We start from the raw sequence: 9168 nt of genomic DNA, 5'->3' as shown, positions 1-9168 counted from the left end.
ACCTTGTACAGCTTATAAGGTAGTTCGGAGCACTGAAAGGTTTCTCTTTGAGCACTGAGCATTGACTGACATGTTCCAGAAGGCTCAGAAATTGTAGCTTTGAAGGTCTTCTCTTTGGTATTCTAACAAACTGATGGGAAACTGAGACTTTTTGCAGAAGCCATAGGGAAGGAGGTGCATAAATCTTCCTGAAATTCACTGTAAGGTGACAACGACACCATTACGAAAGTGAAGAACAAAACGTGGGTCAGCAGCTCCCATGACAGCAGTGGGCTGCAATGATACATGGCCATGTGCTGCTTTTAGATCTGGATTGTGACACCCATTCTGTACTTGCATGTCTTATATTTATTTTTGATTGGTGCAAGCATCGGGGAGTCTCTGCAACAAGCATCCAACATCCCTTAGAATAAACCAAACTGGAGAGGCCTGTCTGAATCCTACTCAGAAACAGCAGCCGCATTTCTACAGAGCTGCCCCTCACTGGGTTCCTGTGCTACTCCTTTATGTGTTTTCGAGTGAAGGGCTGTTTACACCCTCATTACAGTGCCTTTGGCATTAAACGTCAGGAAGCATTTTCTAGCACATCTCTCAGAATGAGCCTTGAATTCTGCCAGTCAGTTTATGTAGCTGTCTCAAATATACGTGGGATTTCCTTCCAGAGAACTGGATCATGTCTCTGAAGACCAATCAGAGCTGCCTCGCTGCAAATGTACTCCACAAAATGGGGTTCTCACTAAACACCCAAGAACACTCACCAGCAAGAGTTCTATTCTTCCCACATCTCAGCAACATCCACTCTCCAGCCCACATCACCCAAGGGAGACTGTTTTGATATTATTGCCGTGTTTCTCCATGGTTTCACCATACAACTGACTGTAACCTGGACCTTGGCATCACAGTGCATTGCCCCATGGGCTGTGCCAGCACAAGCTTTTGTGCAGCCACATTTAGACCTCTGCTGCTGAAAAGTGCTGTTGTCGCTGTATTGAGCTGCCAGTGCTCTAATGCCTGTTGTGGTGAGTGAGGGACTGGAAACAGCCTGACTGAAATTCCAGACAAATACACTTTTTTTTCTTTTTTTTTTAATTTTTTTTTTTTCCTGAGTCACCCCTCACTCTGAGGCCCATATGAGTGTTTCTGAAGGTGGTTGTCACATTGAAGACAATTTCGCATGAAACACACACTGATGGTCTGTGAAATAACCACTTTGTCTGCAGGGAGGTTTGTACCCCACAGCTCTGAATTAAAGCGCCCTTAACTCAAGCTGGCTATTTCTCTTCACATTCAAGGACTACACATTCTTAGTCATTGAACTGTGCTACTGATAATCTGTGTAGTCTTTGCACCTACATGGCAGGCCTCTTTTCTCTCTCCAAAATACTTTCCCTGATATCCTGAACCATACCCGTATCTCTCCATAGGGTGATGTTGAACATAATTTGGGTGGAGAGTTGAGTACTACAGTCATACTTGTTCTTCTCATTATGATACTTAGGGGTGTAAACTTTAACATTAATTCCATGGTTAATGAAACAGAAGGACTCTGGGCACTGCAGCCTTCAAGATTCTGTCTTGAAGCATTATCAGCTTATTCCCAGAACCTTTAGCCAAAACAAGACTGTCCTGCTGACACCAGACCCCCTCCTTCAGCTGCTTTTGATGCTGATATCATGGATCTCCACTGCCAAAGTTCAGACACCAGATAAGCAGGAACTAGCAGATTTAACCCTTGTAGGTTAATCCCATAGAGGGCAAAACCTTATTTTCTTCTACTTAATCCATCAGTGTGATGCTGAACTTTAGTATTCTGTGATGATCAGTATGCAGACTGGTGGAGGGATGATCCTCCATGATCCATCTGCTGCTACATCCAACACATTGCACCTACCAGAGGAAGCTGCAACACGGAAAGATGTTTCTAAAGCAGAACGTGGGCATGGAGAGACTCAGTACTCAGTTAAAACAGACTTAATTCACAAAGGGAAAGATAAGTCCCACCAATGGTCTGGAACCTGGAGACAGGTAGAAGATGGGAGAGAAAGGAAATGCTTCCTGGTAAGTCATATTTTATGAAGGGAACAACAACTTTAGAAGGGATTCCTCTCCAGGAAATCTTGGGGGTAGAGCTGGGAGTGATTTAGGGAAGAGTCAATCATGTATGCTCTCCTTGCAAAGCCATTTCCCATTAGGCAGCAGAATGTCTTTCTTTTCTTTCTTCTCACCTCAAATATTGCATCATGCTCAAACAGAAGCTTTTTATCTCCAAACAAAGGTAGTTCTCATGCTCTAATAGCTTTCGTCTCAAGCTGTACTTTTCGTTCTAAGTTATTAGCCATTGTTACTCTGAAATTATTTTTACTTTAGTGACCCAAACAGCACAGACAGGAAGGGACTGTAATTTTGTGCATCCTCCAGGACCAACCCTGATTGCTGCATAAAAGGCTCCCTACCCACATGCTGACTCAGAACTGCAACACTGGGTGGCAAAATGCTGGCAGCGGAGGATGGCATGTTGCTGTCAATAGCAAACCTGAATCCTGCAGTGTTGTACCATCTCTTTTTCCCTTTAGAAGATGTTTTTCTGGTTTAAAAATAGGGTCACATGACAATCCCAGAAACTGAAAGTGAGCAGAAAAAAATATTATTCATTTCTACACCCTCCAGAGAGGGTTGGAATTCCACATTTTTAACAATGGCATTTACCAGGACTATGGGATCACTGTGTCAGCATTACATGCTAGCAGATCTCATGTGCTCCTAAATTCCTTGTGGTCCTTAATGCCTCCTGCCCGATCACTTGAGGGAGCAATAGAAAACAAGAAAAGAGAAGGAAAACTATGAAGTAACTCATCCAGGATCTGACACAGATGTGAGAATGGATTCAAGCCTCATTTCACTATTTGCTCAGTTTGCTGTCCTTTCAGTGCCTGCATGACCCTATTGGATGTAAACAAGGCTTATTACCTACTAGGAGAACTTAACATAAGGCAGTAGCTCTCACCATGTTTGCAGTGGAAACCAAAGGAGATACTTAATTTGACAAAGGCTGCAAAGAGTAGAAGTCCTGGTAAGACTCTTTGCATTAGCTGGGAATAAACCAGCACTGAAGAACAGACCGTATTGTTAAGGAGATATGAAGTACCTTTTACAAAGCCTTCTATATCAGTGATTTGTCATGCTGAAGGCATATAAAAAATAATATTGCTTCTTTAAAATCATCTTTAACTCTGCTGCTTTTTGTAACTTTTTCTTCATCCAGACATCACCAAACATCAAAGCAAGCGACAAAAAAGCCTACAGGAGCAGCCTGTGGTTTCTGAGCTAGCACTGGCAGTTTGCACTGTGGGAAATTGCAGGACAGTCTGCAATGCCAGCGTGGCTTTATAAATGCCATTTAGATATTTATCTGTTTTTACTCTTATGTGTTCACATTACCCTCTACAAGGTGATTTTTTATATTAGCTTTGTCATTCCCTACCTCAGAACCATTATTGTTACCCCCAGTTTAAGGCACTAAAGTAACTGCTTGCATGCCAAAGGTTGTATGTCCTTATGGGAGGCAGTGAGATGTTCTTGAGATAGAGTACCTTTTTCTTCTAAGTGTCTCCATCTGTGTGCTGTCTGAGAACGTTAAGTCTCCTGACTGCAGACAGTTGGACGCAATGTCTTGTTTACAGCCTTGGCTACTGCTTTCACTACAAAAAGGCGCTTGAGGTTTCATTTCTCAGACAAAATACAGAGTTCTGCCCATGGTATCAACCTTCCTAATACCCGATGGTGCACCTGAGTCCAAGGATCAATTGCTTTTATTTACTCAGTGCAATGCTGTGCCATGTTCCACCCACAGCTCGGGGAACTTTGCCTTTTCTCCTGCAGCCGTTGCTGAGGACGTGAAGCACACTGAGACATCCTGTGACTTCTGTCCCTGGGCAGGTCTACCTGGAAAGCATAGCACTCCCTGGGGAGCTTTGCGGCCCTGCTGGGGAGCAGCCTGGCATGCTCTGCTGAATTATCCCATAGGGACCTGCACAGTGGCTGCAGCTCCCTGCATGGTTCTGAGGATAGCCCTTCCACTTATCTTGACAAACAGCTTCAGATAGAGAAGACAGCACAGAACAGCCAGGTAGGTCAATTTCTTCTCATGATGGAGAAGTAAAGCCTTGCAGAAGAGCCCAGATTTTGGTTATTTTTGCTTGTTTTTCTCCTTCCTTCCTTCCTTCCTTCCTTCCTTCCTTCCTTCCTTCCTTCCTTCCTTCCTTCCTTCCTTCCTTCCTTCCTTCCTTCCTTCCTTCCTTCCTTCCTTCCTTCCTTCCTTCCTTCCTTCCTTCCTTCCTTCCTTCCTTCCTTCCTTCCTTCCTTCCTTCCTTCCTTCCTTCCTTCCTTCCTTCCTTCCTTCCTTCCTTCCTTCCTTCCTTCCTTCCTTCCTTCCTTCCTTCCTTCCTTCCTTCCTTCCTTCCTTCCTTCCTTCCTTCCTTCCTTCCTTCCTTCCTTCCTTCCTTCCTTCCTTCCTTCCTTCCTTCCTTCCTTCCTTCCTTCCTTCCTTCCTGCTGCATCTCTAAATGTTGGTTCTGGACGATGGCTCGTGTCTAGGTTTTCTTTGTGTAACACCAGCTTTATTCTATCAATGACACCCTAAATTAGAGGGAGCTGGGACCACTGAAGTGAGGTTCCAGTAAACCAAAGGTGGTGAGAAAACACCCATTCATTTGGCTGACTTTGGGTCCAAAACATGCGCAGTGCTTTCTCCACCACTGTTGCTGGCAACTGCATTTTAATGTAACAAAAAAGACATGAAACACGGGATGGTCTTGCCTCCATCAGAAAATATTTTGCATCATGACTGCCTCCAGAGAAGATGCGCTCGAGCTCAAAGTGGCCAATGAACCATTTAATGAGTGATGATTTCTGCCCTGTGGTATATTGAGTGATAAATGAAACAGGCTGCCCAGGGATGTGGTGGGGTCACACTCCCTGGGGGTGTCCAAGAACTGTGTAGATGTGGCACTGAGGGATGTGGTGGGCATGGTGAGGTGGGTGGGGGTTGGGCTGGATGGTCTGAATGGTCTTTTCCAGCCTTAATGATTCCATTATTCTATGGCCTCACTGCCTTTGAAATTCAAAAGCATGAGATTAGGAGGCCAACTTACAGGCAGCCAAAGACTTTATGAATCCCCATTCTGCTTAGATAGAACACATCCTAAGTATCTTCTGAATTACAGATAAAAATGTCCACTTCTCCCCCAGAATCCTTGCTTGTCTGATATAAACTATCTTACATCCTTCCTTGGTATCTGGTAATAGTTCAACCCTTAACACAGCAGTATGTCTCTATAGCCCTGTATTGAAGGATTTTCACAACACAGCATTGCTCTTCTCTCTGACCATGGAGATGTGACAATTTTGGTATCACTGACACCAGTTAAAGTCCCACGAAAACCAGCATGAATTTCTAAGTGAGTTTACAAGGGGAAGGGCAGTTTTTATGCTGAAGTTAACTTCCTTAACCTACATTTCTTCAAGTGATAAATTATTTCAGAAGTAACATTTAAAGGAAAAGTTAAGACCATATGTGACAGAGGCGCTTTCTGTGTTACTCAGCTGCAAACAACCAGAGCAAAATAACCTGCAGTTCACATTACAGCAGGATCTGTTTGCTTCCTTTGAAGCAAATGCCTAAGCAGTAAAAACTCTCTGTGGATCTCTGTTTAGTGAAATGTATGACTTACTGCACTTTCGCTTTGGCTCTAGTTGTTAACATATTCATGACCTACATACATCTTAGCAGAATTGAAAGTTGCTATTCCAGGCCTAAGCAGGAAAAAAATATATATATATAATAATAATAATAATGCCTGAAAGAGAGGGAACAGTAAAGTGCAGTAATTTGCTGACATGAAAGTATAACTCTCTTCAAGTTAGGCTGGAAAACTGCTTCCAGCATCACTGTGAATGGTACATCACTGTCAGATAGACAAGTCCCTGCAGCTAAGCAGCCATTTGTCTGCTTTGGAAAGGCCACCACGTCACACCTTCCATGCCCTGCATGACAGTGCTTAGCACACACAGTTGTCCAACCTCTTACAACTGTATGTCCAGCACAAGTCCTGTTTATGTCAGCATTGATTCCAGGAGGAGAAATATTTGATTCTTGTATATGTGTAGGGTGATATAATGGCGAAAAGTCACGAGTGCCCTCATTATGAGGCTGGAAAGCTTGAAGAGGTGAGTTCTACTCCACCATCCACAGCCACTGGATACATTTAGATACAAATATGTTTTAAAAACTGTTTTTCCCACTTCAGAAGTTGAATTATGTAGTTTACCAATGTTTCCAAATCTGTACCCCAAGAAGGAGCGTTGAAAGGAGGAAAAGAAAGTAGATCACAGTCCTTGGTTTTCTCCACACAGTATGAGATGTCTGGGCTGGGGCTGTACGATAATGGGTTGAATCCAAGGCCAATGATGGGCTGCATGGGCAGGACTGTGACCGGTATGAGAACAAGGCTCCTTTTCATGTTCCTTGGCTACTTTTTTACTCTCCCTGACTCAGCCCAGGGGCCAGTGCAGTTCCTTGCCCACCTGTACTGGTTGTTCAGTGTTACACTTTCATCCATTGTTTCCTTCCTGCTCCAGGAGGTTTCCCAGCTACAGTTTATTGCCCTTGTAGCTACTGTGAGTTGTAGTTTTAGAGGCCACCTGGATTACCCACTGGTTTAACATTAAGCAGACCTTCCCTTTTCCCAGTTCTTTGGCAAGAGCTGTGTGCAGCTTATACTGCTGTTATCAGGACTGTTGCCAAGCCTTTTCACTTCTCAGACAGATAACATTTATTTTACTTTTCCATCTTAAATCTCTCCTCTCCTCTCCTCTCCTCTCCTCTCCTCTCCTCTCCTCTCCTCTCCTCTCCTCTCCTCTCCTCTCCTCTCCTCTCCTCTCCTCTCCTCTCCTCTCCTCTCCTCTCCTCTCCTCTCCTCTCCTCTCCTCTCCTCTCCTCTCCTCTCCTCTCCTCTCCTCTCCTCTCCTCTCCTCTCCTCTCCTCTCCTCTCCCCTTTTTATTCCCTTATCTCCCCCTTCCCTTTTCCTTCCTATTCCCCTTCTCTTCTCCCTCTAACTCTCCTCCCCTCTCTTCTCCTGCTGTTCCATTCCACTCAATTCCATTCAATTCCACACAATTCTTCCATTGTGTCTTTTCCTTCAGATGTTTGTAAGAGGCAGCAGGGAAGCCTCTTCTTGTTTTGGTAACAAACAGAAGACTGGAATTAGGAACCAAAAATGGACAAACTTGGTCAAAATTGTTGGGCACTTGTAAAATGAAAGAAATTGTTTGTTCAAATCTTTCTGCCATCAATTAATGGTAAATCCTAGAGACAGCCTGTAGACTTTAAAATGCAGCAGCAGCAACCATAGTATAAAGGGCTCAGTGACACCACATAGATCCAGCAAACCCTAAAACAATATTTTGTGCCTCCTTCCCCACTGTTGAACCTAGGGCTGTTCTGAGCAGAAGAGGCATCATGTCACTTCTTCAGGCTTTGAAACTTTTGAAATGATATTTAATGTATAACTGGAATCACTACCACTATTGCCCCCAAAGCTAATCCAACCTTACTTTTTCTAATAGAATTATAACTTTCACTTCCCTACACATGGCCTTCTTTCTGCTCTGACTGTATCATCATTGCAGAGGTCTTTGGGGATTACATGTTTTCTAGCACTTTGCTTCATGCCAGGGAGCTTGTCCAGGTATTAACTGTCTTTAGAAAACATTTATTCTTCACCCACACCGTGCAATACCACCTGTGGAACCAAGCTGCTGGGCAGTGTGGGCACTGTGCACTGTGGGCACCAACACCACAATGGGGTGATGGGCTCATGATGTGCCACATCCTGTATGAGGGGCACTTTGCTGCCTACCACAGTTCAGTGCTGCAAGGAAGTAAAAAACTCATAACAGGAAATAATGGAATTAACTGCATGTGATGAGAAAAGTATTTTTATTTCCCTGGCTGAGGCACTCGGTACCACAGAGCACTGCTGATACCTGACTTCATTCCTTTTTGTCTCTCAGAGTCTGATTTAGTCTTCTGTCATGTGGTTTCTCCAGCATATTCCTTCTCTTCAGGCTGCACATCTTTGCCTTCAGCAGACACATGGCAACAGCTCTGACTGCTGTCAGAAGCAGCAGATGTCTCCTCTTCTGGTGGAGCTTTTATTCTGCAAGCTGAGAAACAAAACGTGGTGTGAAAAATCCTAACACAGGAGGTTAAGTTAAATACCTGCCTTCCTTCTGATATGGAATCATAGAATAACCTGAGTTGGAAGGGAACCATAAGGCTCATTGAGTCCAACTCCTGCATCCCCTTTGAAAGAGGAGGATCTTCATACCAGAGGACCTCCTGCAATGCTGCATCTCACCCCAGCAGACAACATGGCTGTGGTTAACCTCAAGTTGGAGCTGTACCCCCTGAATCCTCTTTTTTTTTTTTTTTTTGTATGGCTGCAGAGGGATTTCTGTGCACGAATTCTATTCAAGTTAATGGGAACTCACAGCTTAAGCACAGAGGTGAGAATAATGCGGCCCTTTGTTCTCAGCCATCTGAGTGCAGAGGAACATGTGTTTCTGTTAAACACCTGGAGAGCAAGGGAGGGCACTGCCCGACCTGAATAGAAGCAAAGTCTGCCAGCGCCGGACCCTGGCACACCTGCATGTCAGTGGAGCTGGCAGAGCCCTGCACTCCTGCTTTGGTGCAGAGGGCATTCTGTGCTGGAAGGGCAAACTGCTGGTGAAAATGCCATGCAGTTTCTTTGGGGAAATCTCCAGGGAAAACAGTGGGTTTGTGCACATTTATGTCAGGGTGCATTAGAACAGCTGTTTCAGATCTTTGGGTAATTAGCTGAAATCTGATTGTGCAGAGGGGAGCCAATTTCTTCCTGATGCACCAGGCTCCCCCTGCCTTATTAAGGCAGCTTTTTTGGTTTTTTTCTCTTTTCTTTTTTCCCTTGACTTCATGCTGGCCATGCTCCTTTGCCATGGGGTTCAGTTTTTCTTATTCACTTGTCAGTGCTCTGCATAGGTACAGAATGATAACACGGAGTATAGAAAAGGTTGCCAGTACTACAGAGAATGTCATGGGTGGCAGCAGGTTGCCTCAGAGTTTTTCTTGG

General features: G+C 44.3%; 1 protein-coding gene across 1 annotated transcript in view; it reads left to right on the top strand.

Moving 5' to 3' along the window:
• Window positions 1-3865: 3865 nt before the first annotated feature.
• The window catches only part of LOC107305798 (phospholipid-transporting ATPase FetA-like), a 71186-nt gene continuing 65883 nt past the window's right edge, over window positions 3866-9168 (top strand). Inside the window, exon 1 of the mRNA XM_015848364.3 lies at window positions 3866-4126. The gene's annotated coding sequence lies outside the window, so the exon portion shown is untranslated. The remainder of the gene's footprint in view (window positions 4127-9168) is intronic.

Source organism: Coturnix japonica, chromosome Z, assembly GCF_054131305.1.
Source record: "Coturnix japonica strain WE chromosome Z, WE-NBRP24, whole genome shotgun sequence".
Lineage (NCBI taxonomy): Eukaryota > Metazoa > Chordata > Aves > Galliformes > Phasianidae > Coturnix > Coturnix japonica.
This window is presented reverse-complemented; position numbering and strand designations above follow the sequence as displayed.